Source organism: Camellia sinensis, chromosome 3 (genome assembly GCF_055761805.1).
Source record: "Camellia sinensis isolate YWXY chromosome 3, ASM5576180v1, whole genome shotgun sequence".
Taxonomy (NCBI): domain Eukaryota; kingdom Viridiplantae; phylum Streptophyta; class Magnoliopsida; order Ericales; family Theaceae; genus Camellia; species Camellia sinensis.
This window is the reverse complement of record NC_138963.1, coordinates 17,052,682-17,068,966: the sequence shown is the minus strand read 5'-3', so window position 1 is coordinate 17,068,966 and position 16,285 is coordinate 17,052,682. Positions and strand designations below refer to the sequence as shown.

Below are 16,285 nucleotides of genomic sequence, written 5' to 3'. Positions count from 1 at the left end.
AATTTTTTAACTAAAATATATAATTAATAAACGAGATCTTACATTTGGTGAAGAGAAGTTACAGGCCATACTTATTTAGCGATTAGGTTAGATATAAGTATAATGGGTTTGAACAAGTATATTACTAATGTAACGTTATTAAATTAGAGATATATGATAAATGATGTTTATTTAGCGGATTAAATTAGTTGAGTTTATAAGTATAACGAAATCAAATAAGGATATTAATAATGTGGTGCTATTAAATTAAAGATATAGAATAAAGAGTATTTATTTATACGTTATTGGATTAAAAATATTATGAATAATATTAATATATAAAATTAATATTTGTTAATTTATAATATTTTGTTACTATTATAATTATTATTTTTATTGTACTTTTTAAGCTCAATTAGTCTAGAAATACTTAAAAATAAATTATTCCGTTTTTGCTATTTAGGGATATTTTGAAAAGATTGTTAAAAGTTGATTTTTAGACTTTTTTTTATTTTTTAAAAAATATATATATAAAAAATGTGAAAAATAATGTGACTTAGTAGGTGTTTAGCATGCACTAAAAAAATGCACATTTATATATATATATATATATATACCTATTTGAGTCACATCAATCATCTATTAACATCTCATCTTTACTTTTTTATTTACTTTCTGTATTTTTTATATTTTTTTTTATAAAAAGTAAACGTGACGACCGGATCTTTATTTTCCTTCTTTTTCTTTCCTCTTTACTTCGTCCTCTTTGCTCTCATTGAATTTAAGACGTCCAGGAATAATTCTTGAAATTGAAGTCCTTATTCTTGTTGGGTCGATATTGAATATCATTTGTTCCGGGAGGTGCGGGGTCAAGTCCGGAGTGCCCGGAAGCAAAGTGGAAATTTTTTGGACTGCTGGGCTAGGGCCGCACGTGCGGGATGGAGGCCGCACGTGTGGGAATGAACGAGTTGGGGGAGTTGTATTCTGCTTAAAAGGCATGAGCGGGGAGTGGTGCGGGAGGACCACTGTACGTGTGGGAAGGGGCGCTCCATACGTGCGGGGTTGGGTGCCGCACGTGCGGCAGTCTGGGCAGATCCGATGCTCTGTTTTTATTTTCCTTTTTAGCCGAATTGTATCTCATTTTTGGGTCTTTCTATCTCACTCCAAACCCTATTTTCTCCTCATTCTCTCTAAAAAACATCCCCAAACATTAAAACTCTTTGATTATTGAAATCCATTGGGTTTAGATCATCGCCATCTCTCATAATCTTGAAGATTTAGGGCAAGAGCTTCACTTAGTGTGGTAGAAATCAAAGCTCTTTCTCATTCTTGAAGTTAGGGTCTCATCTTCTCCTCTTCATCAAACATTGAGGTAGGGACATTCTTGAGTTTTATATATATATATATATGTTTTGCAAGATATATGTTGATTTTTTATTGCTTCTCTTGAATTTATTTTGAGAGTTTGGTTCTTGCCTCAAAGATGATGGGATTTCTCAAAATGAGGGTTTAAACTTTTAGTGTTCCAAGTTGATATTTGAAGCCTTTTATCTATGATTTATGAAAGATGATTTTGATGAGCTTTCATATGAGAATGAGAGGTGTTTTGGTTTTGAGAAAGAACCCTAGAAATTGGGATTTTCTTTTTGGAAAACATGAGAAAAACTATGAAATTCTTATTTCTTGTATTTAAATGAGTCAATGAGTGTGGATTTCACAATGTGTTACGAAGAAATGATAATTTTCTTGGTATAAGAGAGCAGAGGACTTATCTTTAAAACTATTGTTGAATGCATGGAAATATTTAAGTGTAGGATGATAATTGTTGTGCACTATGGTTTTGTGAAAATTATAAACATTGGGAGTTTATGTTTGAAAAACATTACATGTAGTCTTGATGAGATTATATTGTTAAGAATTGTGAAAAGTGAAATTGTGGCTAAGTGTAGATAATATATGGTTATCTTGGGAAAGAGCATTGAAAGGTGGTAATGGAAAATGTAATTGTTGACATTATTGTGGGGACATTTGAAATTTGAGAAGTGTATGAGATATGGAAAGATCATGGCCTTGGATATTAATTCAATTATTATTTTTGCATTGTAAATCTCGATTGAAGATATTTAGTTCATGAAAGAAAATAATGTTGTAATAAGAACTATGGAAATGTGGTATGGGGTAAATACGTGGTAAGTCCGGATAGGGGTGTAGTTAATCTTCATAAGTTGGCCTAAGTGTCCATGGTGTCGAGCCTTTCAGTTAATATCGGTAAAAATGATAGTTTGGTAGTATTTGTAGAGTCTACTTGCAGACACCAACCTAGGGATTACCAGTGTCGTATTTATCGCCCCTATTGATTTAAATTGGAAGTTTTGAAATGTGTTGAGATTGCAAGCTTTTATTGAAAATTGGAAATCTTAAAGAAGAGAATGAAATGAAGTTCTTTAAAAAAAGCATGGCATGGCATGAACATCTGCATTTTTATTGAGAGTTGTATAACTGTATATACTTTGTGAGAGTTCTCTACTAGGCTTTATGCTCACCCCTACGGGATTTTGGTGCAGGTAAAAATGTGGCGATCCTGCCGAATTGAGGGCGTGGATATTTTGTGAATAGTAAATAGCTCTCTTATTTTTGTTGTAAATTTTTTGTGAGCCAAGAGCTGAACATGTATGGATCCGAGAGACCATTTTGTGTAACCGAGCTATTGCTCAGGAAGATGTAAGCCCTTAAGGGCATTTGATTTGTTTTCAGACTAGATGTTTCACATGCTATAGATTTATGTGTTCTTTTATCGTTGAATGTATATCCGCATGTGAATCTTTTGTATAAACTCATTCATTAACTATGTAAAAACGGAAGGATTATTGTCATTGTATTAGTGAATGCTAGTTAATGTGGGTAGTTCATATTAAATTATTTCGAGACGTTACAGTAAAAAAATACACTTATTTAAAACCTCCCAAATAACCTCTTATAATGAGTTAAAACTGTAAAGTAGATAAAAGAAATATGAATTGCAACGGGTCGGGGCGGGGATTACACTCCCCGTCCCCGATCCCCGATGGGGAACCATCACCTCCCCCCATCCCCGCCCCTAACGGGTATCGGGTTTCCCCAACCCCGAAAAATCACCGACCCTTGTTTTTTTTTTTTTTTTTTCAAAACTGCTTTGAAGCTTTATGGAGGATCAAAAAAACAGATCATATGGCGAAAGAGAGAGAAGAACAGCAACAGACCATCATCATCATAGATCATCATCAACAACGGCTCAACAAAAAACAACAGCAGATCAAAAAAAAAAACTAAACAAAACAAAACAAAACTACAAATCAAAAAAAAAAAAAACAGATCATCATCATCATCGGTCTCACAGATCTAAGCTGCAATATAATATACATATATATATATATATATATGTGTGTGTGTGTGTGTGTATAACACATAGAGAAAGAGAAACGGAAAGAGTAGGGCAGCGGAGGAGATTGGCAAAGGACGGCGGCGGAGGAGGAGGACGACTCTTCTTTCGGCAGAGGAGATCGGCGAGGATCGACTTTTTTTTCTCTCTCTCTCTCTCTCCTCATTTTTTTCACGCGAACGAAGCCGTGTGTGAGTATGACTGTGTGAGGGAGCAGAGCAGCAGACACACAAAAATATATAGACTATTAGACATGAGTAGAACAGTAATTTTGCTTCGAGGGGTAAACAGGGCAGGGTGAGGCCGGGGATGGGATTGGAAAACGTATCACCGTCCCCGGCCCGAACATCATCAGAGATTTATTTTTGAATACCATCCCTGACCCGTTGAAGATATTTTTCGAGAGAAAACCACTCTAATCGGGGTGGGAGGGTCGGATCCCCGTCAGACCAGGTTCAAATTGCCATTCCTAAAAAGAAAGCATCAATCCATAGAATGTTTTTCAATTCCATACTCCTGTAGTGGATTGTTGATCCACTTGCAGTATTAATCCTCGTATAGATTTTCTAACCAAACATCACCCCACCTTTACACGGCCAAACAAATGGGATTTTTGACCACGTTTATTTGGCGGATTAAGTTAAATGAAATTATTAGTAAAAAAATTATTAGTGAAGAAATTATTAATATGATGATTGTTAGTGAAGAAATTAAGTAAAAGTGTATTTGTTTTGATGGTAATGTGAGAGATGATTAGTGATTGAATTGTTAAATTACTTTATATATAATAAATGAATAAATTATTTCTATATTAAAAATATTAAAACGAATAGGTGAACTTGGTAAAAAAATAAAAAAATAATATATATATATTTTTTTATATAAAATAAACTCAATCTCCTCACTATTTTTCTAATCCCGCTTAAAATTTATCCAAGTTAATCCTCTTAGAGAGAGGGATTACTAAACCCTCTACACTAGCAATCTCTCCTCCCAAATTAATACCAAACAAGCTATGGGTAGGACTCACAGCAATCCAGTCTGACCTTTCACCCCGCCAAACAAACATGGCCTTAGAGTTTAAGTTGATGGAGCAACTTAGTTCTAATTTAATTTTAGGATAAATTATAAATATATCTTTTGAGATTTTATTAAAATATGAATCGTCTCATGTAGTTTTGAAAATTACATTCTACCCCTTAAAGTTTTTAATTTTATAACAAATCGCCTCATTTTAAATAAATTATTAAGTCAATTAACAATTTTTAATACTGTTAGAAATATGTTTAAATCAATAATTTAAGAAATTCTATTATTGTATAAGAGAACAATTATTAATTTTATTTTTTAGTTAATTATGATAAAGAAAAAATTCTGACAATTGGGTATTTATAATTTTCTAAATCACAAGAGCAATATGTATTTTAAGCAAATTTTAAGAGATGTATTTATAATTTACCCTTAATTTTACTAAAAAACTAACATCCTACAACTTTGACAAAAAAAAGCAAAAAACATTTACCTCCCCGTCTCATTTTGTTGAACTATTTTCATTTAAAAAGTCAAAAAAAGAAAAAAAAAAAAAAAAGAAGAAGATTTTTCAAAATTATTCTTTTTGAATAATTATAAATATATTAAAATTTTAAAAAGATAGGACATTAGTGAAAAAAATATGTTAAAATTTAATTTTAAGTTTAATAATTGTATGTCTTCTTAAAAAGTTAAAATATAAAAAAAGATCAATAAATTAGGACGAAAAGAGCACAATAGTTGTGATGTGTTTGGTTGATAATCCTATGAATTAAATATTTGATTCATCTGATAATTACAAATTTTTTATTTTATTGTATTTATTTTAAAAAATAAATTTCATAAAATAAAAATATTATAATTATCAAATTGACTTAATTTTCTTTTATGAACAACAAAATTAAGGTTAGAAGCCTTGGGCTTCATTTGGGAAGTAGGCTGACTTTTTAACTATTTTAATCTGGGCTAAAAAGTCTCATTTAGATTAGATTTTTTGATTTTCTTTTATTTTTATGAGAAAAAATAAAATGATTATAATTTAAATGTGACATTTTATTTTATTAAGTTTTAAATCATTCTATTTTTTTATAACTATTTTAGTTTCCTAAAACTAACATGACAAACCATATAACTCGATTTGATTTTGTGGAGACTTGTAATCCATACTCAACTTTGTTGAGATTGATAAAACAATGTTTGTAATTATTCTAGCAAATGTCTATAAGTTTTCTAAAATTTATTATGTAGTGTATGAATTTAGAATTTGGTCAAAGTTTGATTATATTTGAGTGTTATCTTTCACAAGATTGCAAAAAAAACAAAAAACCAAAGAAGGTTGTATCTCACATCAAGTGGTTGCCTATCTTAATGGCTACTCTTATATCAAAATATATAATCGACCAACAAAACTTAAAATTAATTGTCATTTGGTTAGAATTTTTTTAATTAGTTTTTTTGAGTTGAAATTTTTTTAACTTAGGAATAAAAAGTTCGTTTGAATTGATTTTTTTGATTTTTTTTAACATTTATGAGAGAAAAATTGAAATGATTATAGTTTAAATGTGATATTTTGTCTTACAATAATACTTGGTAGCCTGAAACTAACTGGCTCGAAATCCAAAACGACGTCGTTTTGGGTTTCCTCTTTTTTTTTTTTTTTTTTTTTGCTTTTGAATACAGAGAAAGAGAAGAGGCAAGAGATAGAGAGGAGAGAAGAGAAGAGGAAGAGAGAATAAGGGGAAAGATGGAGACGGTGATTGCTTCGACGGTGATGGCGGTGATCGATGGTTGGTATCCCGATCATCACTCTATTTTTTTTTCTTCCTCGTGGATCTAGATCTAAAAATGAAGGGAAAATAAATAAATAAATTTGTTGGCTGATGATGATGTGTTGATGAAGACGTTGTTGATTTTTTTTTTTTTTTTTTTTTCTAGTGGATCCAGATCTGAAGATAAGGGGGAAAAAAAAATTTTGTTGGCGGTTGATAATGTGTTGATGATGATGAAGATGTTGTTGATGATGATGATGTGTTCAGCTGGAGCTGCTCCCTCTTCTCTTTTCTTCTTCTTCTTCATTTTTATCTCCATCTTCATCTTCAAAACAACGAGAAAAAAATAAGAAAAAAAAAATCCAAAACAACGTCGTTTTGGATTCGGGGCAAATTCGAGCTCGGAAATTTCGGGCTACGTATCAAAATTGTTTGTCTTATTGATTTATTTAACCTATTTTGTCTTTTGTACTTTTTTAATCCCAATCATAATTATCAGACGAAGCCTTAGACCATTTTGAAGGTTGTATGCAGTGGATTGGGAATATGTTTTTCTAATTATTTTTTAATTATTTATCAAAATATATGTAGAAAAATAAAAAAAAATAATGTGATAATTTACAATAATTTTCTTATCATAAAAATTAGAAAAAAAAGTAGAATAATTCTAACAAAAAGGAATGGTGTAGAAGCTAGGAATCTTGTGATTTAATGGAGAAATCTCTCTCAAATTTTAACATCAAATCGAGGAGATGTAGACAACACTAAAACTACAATAATGAAAGTCTTTTTCAATAATAAAGCCATAAACGAAAGTGATTGTCTTCCAACTACCTAAACATGAGGGTGTGATTAGTTGCAAGGTTACATATCAACACCTTACATGTCATTTTTTTCAACATTGGAAACAACAATTAAGATAACATCTCTTTCATTAAAAAAGTAAAAAAAATAAAAAAAAAAGAAGAATAAAGAATATCTCTTCAAAATTGAGAAAGGAGTCATTTGTTCAATCTCCATCCCAGTTTTGGTTGCAAAATATATTTTTTAGGTTTATTTTTGTTTCAAGTAGTTATTTTTCTTAAAAAAAAAAAAAAAATTGAGTCAAAATCTATTACTTCTTATGTTCGTTTAAATTCAACCTTCCTAAAACTTTTGAAAGAAAAAAATAAATAATCTTTTATAGACTTTTTGATAATTTAACTTGTTTTTGTCTTTAACCAATTTTTTTCAAAATTCTTTTTTTTTTTAATAAAAAAAATTCAGGATTGTCTAATTTAGATGGACATAACAACTAAAAATTGACACTAATTTAAAAAAATCAATGAGGACGGAAAAAAAAGTTAATTTATAAGTTGGTGTCAAAAGATATATAGGCTCCGTTTGGGAAGAGAGGTTTGGAGTTTTTTTTGGCTAAAATAGTCACAAAAAATAAAATAAATTTTTTAGCCTAATAAGACAAAATATCACATGCAACCCATAATCATTATATTATTTCTCTCATAAAAAGTCAAAAAAGCTAAAAAAGGCAAAAGTACTTTCCAAATCAGGTTTTTTAGTTCCAAGCTAAAATAGTCAAAAAAGTTAAAAAATTAACCTACTTTCCAAATGAAGCCATATATATATATAATTTTTTTCATTTAAAATGAGTTGAAAATATTTTACAAAGTGAAATGACAAAAAAGATTAAGAAGTGAGGCTTGTTTGATTTTAAGCTGAGGTAAAAGAAGTGACCTCCCTCCATACCTTTCAATAAAGAATCATAAAGAGTGAGTTTGTTTTGAGAGATTATTTTATGGGATTAGACTATTACTTTATTTGGAATAATTGTTTATTATTTGGTTTAATTTTTTTGCTTCAGATTAATAGTTCCTCCTTTTAGTCTCTCATATGAGGAATTATTATATCCTGGGAGGGATTATTTTCCATGAGACTAATGTGTGAAGTGTCAATTTTAACCTCATATTATTACTTGATAAACAATTGGAAAAGGGTAAATTAGTCTTTTGAATATTTATAAATTATTTTTTAGTGTTGTTAATTTAAAATTATATGTTAAATAAAAAATATAAATTAAAATTTTAATTTAATTAAAAATAATAAATTAAAAATTATGGACTTATAAATTAAATTTTGTTAGTGTTGTTAAAAAATTAAATTTATGTATTAAATAAAATTATTTTTTTAGTGTTGTTAATTCAAAATAATAAATTTAAAACTATGGCCTTATAAATTAAAAAATTTTAGTATTGTTAAATTATAAATTAAGGCAAACTTCACTTTTGCCCCTGTGGTTTGGGTCGGGTGCAGATCACCTCCCTGATATTTGGAAATCACCACATAACCCCCATGTGATTTGTGGACTAAAACGCACAGTTAGCTTTTCTATCCAAATTAACAGGCTGTGAGGTTTACATGCCCTTGAAGAGAGTAAGGTATGTTTTATGACCAAAATACCATTTACACATTTAAATTTACAAAAGTTTGCCATTCTTCTTTCTCCTCGTCTCTCACAGAACGAACAAGGTAGTTTCTCCAACCCTCCCTTTATCTTGATTAGAACTGACCTTTACAGCAAAGAAAATGGTGATATCAAGTTGCTAAAGATGCTTTTTGATTCAAGATGCTCCATTTCCATCAATGGGCTCCAACTGTAGATTAGGAGTGTTCATGATCTTCAACCAATCTGGATCTCTACCATGGAGCAGACCGTGGAAGAAAAATGGAGTGTTTCGTATTCAAAAGTCCAAAATAGCAGCAGAGAGAGATCATTTTTGTCGTAAACAAATCCAAACCCAGTTCACGTATATAAATCCAAATCCATTTTTTTGATCATATATAAACCCAATTCACATATATAAATCCAAACCCATTTTGGTTGCTATTGTTTGTCCCAATTTGATGATTCATTTCAATTTCTTTACCCAAATTTGTAGCAAAAGTTCTTCCATGGCTACCCTGTCGGACTACCCAGTCGACCTCTTCCTTGTTGAGCCATTGAATCAAAATCAAGATTGAACATAATTTGTATTGAGAGCAGATTAATTGCAACATAGATCAATCTCCAGATTACAGAAACCAAACCCGAGCTGATTGTGAATCTCAATCACGATTAACTCGATTGCACTCATAACTCATGCAAGCTACAGAATCTCAATCATGAAGTCGAAGGTCAAAGTTCAATCTAGAACCAGCTCTGTGATTGTGTTCTTCAGGGGTTTTAGATCCAAATAGGGTTCGGACATGAAACAAGAGCTTCAATTGAGTTTGGATCATAAATAGGGCTTTAATATAACAAATTCTTTTTAACATAATCCAATTTTTTTAAACATATATACATATACTAGATCAGGCTAAATGTGCGTTTTGCAAAACTAATTTTTCTTTTTTCCATGAAAATGTTGAAACATTGGAAATGATCTTCGCAATTTATATATAGTAGCATAAAGCTCCAAAAACAATATGCAACCAATAATCCCATTACCACAGACTAGGGGTGTAATTTTGGTCGGACCCATGTAGAGCCTTGTGGGCTCTTGCCAAAAATTGGGCCGAATCGGGCCGGCCCAGAAGCCATAAAACTAGGCCTAGACCCAAGCCCAGGCCTAGGGGTATTCGGGCTTTAGGCGAGCCTGTGGATCGGGCCGCTAGGCCTAGGTTGGGCGGGCGGGGCGGCGCGGCGCGGGGCGAGGTTGGGCTTTTGAGTGGGCCTTGAGCGGGTCAATGGGCCATGCTTCAAAACGATGGCCCAGGCCCAGACTCAAGGCCTCGGGCTGGGTTTGGGCCCGGGCCTCAACAGATCGAGCCCACCTCGGGCCGTGGACTGGTTTTGGACAGCTCACGGGTCACGGGCCATTTTTACACTCCTACCACAAACTAAGTAGTACCAATATAATTTCATGCCTTATAAACTCAACAAAAGTTCTTTACCAGATCAGGCCAGACACTGATTGCATAGGCCTCAACAAAATTCTTTTAACATAATCCTAAATTTTTTTAGCCTGATCTTTAATCAAAGTTTTCTTTTTCTTTTCTATCTGTGTGTATATACATATACATATATATATGTATGTATATTTTGCAGGCTTAAAAGAGAGAAAATGAAGAAGATGGGGGTATAAAGGTAAATTTGCACTTTTGGTTAACAGAAGTTAGTATGCGTTTTAGTTCACAAACCACATGGGAGTTATGTGGTGATTTCTGAATGTCAAGGGGGTGATCCGCACTCGGCCCAAATCACAGGAGGTAAAGCGAAGTTTGCCTTATAAATTATAAATTACAAGGGTAAAATAGTCTTTTGAACATTTATCATTATCCAGTTGGTCCAACCAAACATTAGATTCACTAAAAATAGTCTAATCCAGACACATAATCTCATGATTAAATAAATATAAAATATAAATTCAGTCCAACCAAATAGTCTGACCATAATATATCTCAAAACTAATAGTTCAATAAATTATAATTTTTTCTTATTTAGTTGATCTAAATAAACACACCAAAAAAGTTTGGAAACCCCTTGGGCATTGTTGGTGGTAGACAAACATACCTTAGTTTGGTTAAATATTTCAATTTTCCCAAAGTTGCTTTAATGTTTGTCCTTAACTTAACGACAAAGGCATTAAATTAGGTGCTGAGCATGCAAAAACAGTGGTGATTAAGACTAATCCGTTGAATATACATATGAATAATTGGGCTAGTGCTTCGGACAACTGTAAAAGTTTGGACAGTCAAGTATGAATTGTAATTTTGAGTAAGAGAAATTTCATACAAACAATGAAAGATTCATGGGTAAATTATACTTACCTTCTCTGATGTTCTGACAAATATATGCATCTTTTTTATAATTTTAATAATTATAGAAATTTTTTTATTTTATCTGACAATATCAAGATGCACACTTCCTAGAACCTGCTGATATTATCAAAACTAAACACTAAAATATCCATAATACCTTTAAGTGTCCTCAACCCATCTATATATACCAATACTAAATGTTAGTTGGTCGTCCACCCAAACGTCTGGAATATATATATATATATATATTTTTTTTTTTACAATTGCAACTTTTTATTTAAAAACACAACAATAGGTAGGTTATCTACAATTTTTAAAATTTATCTTAAAATTTATTCTTATTTATTTATTTTATAGTATTACTCCAATAAAAAATTCAGTTTACAGTGAAGTGAGCACTAGAAGTATAAAAAATTAGTTAGCCAAACAATAACAAAGAAACATGTTTGGTTCTTTTTTAGAATCATAATTTCAATTAAAAAATTCAAAAAAATTTTCAAAACTCATAATCAAATACACAACTCAAAACTTAATTCAAATTTTTTTTTTTCAAAACTCGTAACCAAATATACAACTCAAAACTCAATTTAAAACTCTTTTCAAAACACAATTATAAAAGAAATTTTTTTAAAAAAATATTATTTTATTTTATTTTTTAAAATTATTTTTAGAATCGTGATTTGAGTGTAGAGTGGTATTTTGAGTTATGATTTTTGAATTGAGTTTTGAAAAAGAGAAAATTTGTTTAGTTATAAGTTTTGAAAATAGTTTTTGAGTTGTATTTTGAAATTTTTTGGATTTATATAAAATATTTATTTATTTATTTTAATGTGTATTATATTTCATACATTTATGTGCTGTATTTTTTAAAATATTTTAAATATATAAATTTTATTTTAAATATTTTAATTTTTTTGTTATCTGTTTGGTTACGATTTGAGTATAGAATTTTGAAAGTAGTGTGGAGTTTCAAGTTATGTGCTTGGTTATGAGATTTGAAAATAATTTTTGAATTGAGTTTTGTATTAGGTGTTTGGTTACGATTTTGAGTGTAGAGTTGTGTTTTGAGTTTAAAATATTAAAATATTTACAAAAAACACTAAAATATTGAAAATGAAAAAACATAAATATAAATTATATATTTAAAATAGAAAAATAAATTTTTCTTAAATATTTTTTAATATTTAAAAAAAAAAATCCAAAAAAGCAAGGGTAATAAAAGTAATAAATCCTAAAAAATAATTCATAATTTAATTACTGTATAACGTAAACAGAGGGGACATGGATATTATCGCATTTTTGTGCTCAAAAGGAAAGGTAATAAGGTCATTTATTATATTCAAGTAACACCGTTTGTTTTAATTTGACAAAATGAGAGAATTTAAACAATGTTAGTTAAAGTAAAAAAAATTTATGTAATTATTTAGATTAGAGACTTTAAGGGAGATGAGTGTAATTTATTCAAGATTCATCTTTGCACTCTTTGGTGGAGTATGAAGCACAATTTTTTGACACAAGGAACTTAAACTTAATTCGGCTGGTGTGGTTTAGTACTGTCCTTAACCTTGTGTGCATTAAAAATGACTTTTGTGTCCGCCTTTTGCTGTCACAATTATTAGTAGTATTTATTTATTTATTTTTACCACCAAGAAATATGGTTAGAAAAAAAATATTATCTGTGATGGCAAAATAGTTACAATCTGGTCTAAAATCCCATATGCTTTTTAACATTTTCTCCAAATAATGTACGCTTTTTTAAATAACGTCGCAAATAATGTATGTTTTTTTTACTTTTATGCAATTGTTTTAAGAACCTCGCTACAAGGCCCCCCCCCATGCTACCTACTCTCTTGACAAAAATATTTAAAAGTTAGTGCTTTGGTTTTTTTAATTTTTTTATTATTTTATGTATAAAAAATATAAAAAATAATGTGACTTAAAATAAGTTAGAAATTAACTTGTAGTTAGATTGTCAAATTGTCCCATTAAGCTCCCCTTTTGTCGTTGGATGGCCGTTGCAAGAGGTTGTTTGCGTCGGCCTATTGATAATTTGTGGGGGGACTATACCGACGCAAGAAGCCCTTCAGAGACACTTATGATTTCAACAACATGAAACTTAAACCAAAAGCCCATGCCCGAACTTTTTCTCACAAAAATAGGCTGTTGGCCCAATAAGCCTATTTTCTTGGGCTTTTAAAAAAATTGCCCACGCTTTAATGGACTCTCTATTGATGGATCATATTGTTTTTTGGGTGAGTGTTTCTGGAGTAAATATTAGGCCTTAGGCCTGTTGGACTAGGTCAAGTTCAGAGGAATTAGATTAGACTTTCGTTCTATACAAAAATTCAAATTGTGGGCTGATAGGCCCAAGAGTCCTTTCAACTTCACTAGAAAGCTGATAGGCCTTAGTTTTCCAGTTTTTGTACTTACTTTTTTGGGCCTAGAAATGGGATTGTCTAATAAATTCACTTTTTGTTATCACTTTGTTTTAGGTTAATTCACTTTAAGACATAGACCTGCCATTACATATTCTTTGCAAAATTGGTCCCCCCCCCCCCCCCCCCCCCCCCCCCCCCCAAAAAAAAAAAGAAGAAGAAAAGATTATATATATTTTTTCTCCTTCTTGTTTGATTAAATTGGAGAGAGAAAAAAAAAAGGAAAAATAGTGATTCATACATAAAATAAAAGAAAAGAAACTATTACAAGTTTTGGAATCAAAATAATCTTTTATGTTTTTATTCTTTAGACAATTTTAGTATTATAAAATGTTAGTAATCACCAAATTTCTATCTCAATCCCTACACATCTAAAGAGATTTAGAAAGTGAGTTTTCAAAAAACTAAAAATAAAATAAAAAACATCGAAATTTCTCTTCATTTCTACCAATTTATCTCCTCTTTAATAATCCAAACAAGTGATTGAACCAAGAGAATTCGATATCTCCAAATCACTCAATTCAACCAAGCTGAAAATTTAAAGTTAAAACAATGAAAAGTACTTTTATACATATGTATATGTGCAGGTATGAGCATATATATCCAATTATTGAATGTAAACATGACATAGTTTTCTAGCTTGATTCACAAGGGTTCCGAACTCTTTTTAGTTAGTTGTAATTAATCATGTTTTAATATGTTCGAATTTAATAATTAGGGCAAGGAAAGTTTTTTTTTTTTTTTTTCCTTTTTCTTCTTCTTTCAATCTTAGCTTAAAGAAATGGCATCCCATCCTATTATATTGAAGAGAACCTCTACCTGCTACCCACTCAAACCCAATCACTATGAAGGATATGATTCCAGTACAAACCAACTTATCAATGGCTCTTTTTGTTGAGTCTTCCTAAAGCATCTTTCTTCCATTTATATATAACTATACTTTATCACTCATTTTCACTTTGATTCCATTCTCCCAATAAAGTCCAACCATATGATCATGTTGTCCCTTACTTTATGTATTCAAATGAAATTCATACTATTTAATTTCAACTATTTTTTTTCCTTCTAATATTGGGCTTAAGGCGTTTTGCACTTTACACTATAAAAATGATCACTAAGGTTTCGTTTGAGAACAAATTATTTTAGTAATTTTTTAATTTTTTATGAAAAGATGTATAAAAAAGTTAAGAGAGTGATGTGACAACTTATAGTAATTTTTTTACTTTTTGACTAAAACATGTAGTTGCCTAACGAGACCTAAGTAGTCCTCTCTCAAGTTGTTGAAGGTGTTTGAATAGCAAAGAGTCTCATACAAATTCAAGGTATTCTACAAAAGTTTGACAAAGTATAATAACAACCTAGAGAGTAAACAAAGCATGTAAAAGATGATCTAATTATTTATCTTACTCTTTAAGAGCAATTACAATTTAATGGTATCTTTAAAAAATAATTACAGATTCAAGAAAAACCTTTTGATTTTATAAAAATTTACCACTTATCTAAACTTCTTTTGTTAAACTTACATTGAATTGTAATTTCTTTTAATTTGTGTAATAATAACAGTGTGTAAAATGATAATCATGTCAATTTTTTATACGAAAAATTTATCCAGAAAGATATGATAATGATAATTTTACAATTACGAATCAAAATGATGAATGCTTTGATTACAAATATATGAACATGAATATATCACGGTATTATGTATAAGAAAAATTATATAAATTGTGTTGGAATTAAGTCTAATATTAAGGACATGGGTTTACTTTTATAACTCAATTTGAGATTTATTTTTATGATTCTAACCGTTTATTTTGTAGGATTCGTTAAGTACTTCATGCCTATCAAAAATTATATTCATCGGATATCAATAACTATGTGATCGAATTGCATATTTTTTTATGCTATTTTTCAAAAGAAAAACTTATTGTTTTTTTTTTGTCATAAATGTAATTTGATTATATAATTATTGATATCCAATTAATAGTAAACGTACTCAACAAATCCTACAAAATAAACGATTTGAATAATAAAAATAAACCTATAATAAACCTCAAATTGAGGCCCCTCATCCTAATATATTGAGCACTCTCTTCTCGACTTAGGAAGATAGACGTTGGGCACCAATAACAGGAAAGACACAAAGCTTTGCCAATCAAAATCAATATGGAACTCTTTATTTTATATTTTTTCATTAATTCAAGTAAATTTAAACCCAAGACCCGTTATTGTGTGGGTCCAAATTTACTAGAAAACAAGCTGAAAACATCTTCCCATTTCTCAAGAAAATTTACAAAAAGAAACCAAAAAGGAAAAGGAAATAACGAATAACTCTACAGTCATTAGTCCTCTTATGATTGAACAAAGCTCAGAATAAAAAGAGCGAAAGAGAATTAAAGGTTGGTTTGGGATGTCTTAAAAAAGTGTATTTTTTGATTTATTGGTGGGTTTGGGTTGGGTTTGATGTGATGTGTTAGAGAGGTGATGTGATTTAAATAAGATGATGTGACTTAAATAAGATAGTGACTTTTTGACTTTTTGACTTATTTAGTACATGCCAAACTAGCCCTAAACAAACGAATACTAACTTTTTATTAACCATAAAGATTATTGACACACTGAAATTAAATGCATAAAAAATCGAGTATTTCATTTATAATTCTACCAAAATCAAATCTAATAATGATGTAATATATGTTTTTATCATGTGATCATTTTAATGTTATTAATATAATAGTATCAAGAAAACGAAAAAAAAAATACAAAAACTCAATTATAATAATATTTGTAAGATGGGCTAATTTGAGCCCATTAAATTAATTAGGCCCAATAGTCCAAGATTGGTGGGCCCGAATTTA

General features: G+C 30.0%; 1 long non-coding RNA gene across 1 annotated transcript; it reads left to right on the top strand.

Annotated features, from left to right (window-relative positions):
• The first annotated feature begins 707 nt into the window (after window positions 1-707).
• Window positions 708-2,852, top strand: LOC145820927 (uncharacterized). Its single transcript, XR_014362970.1, has 2 exons — window positions 708-1,351; window positions 2,544-2,852. It is a non-coding gene; the product is annotated as an uncharacterized LOC145820927 (long non-coding RNA).
• Window positions 2,853-16,285: the final 13,433 nt, after the last annotated feature.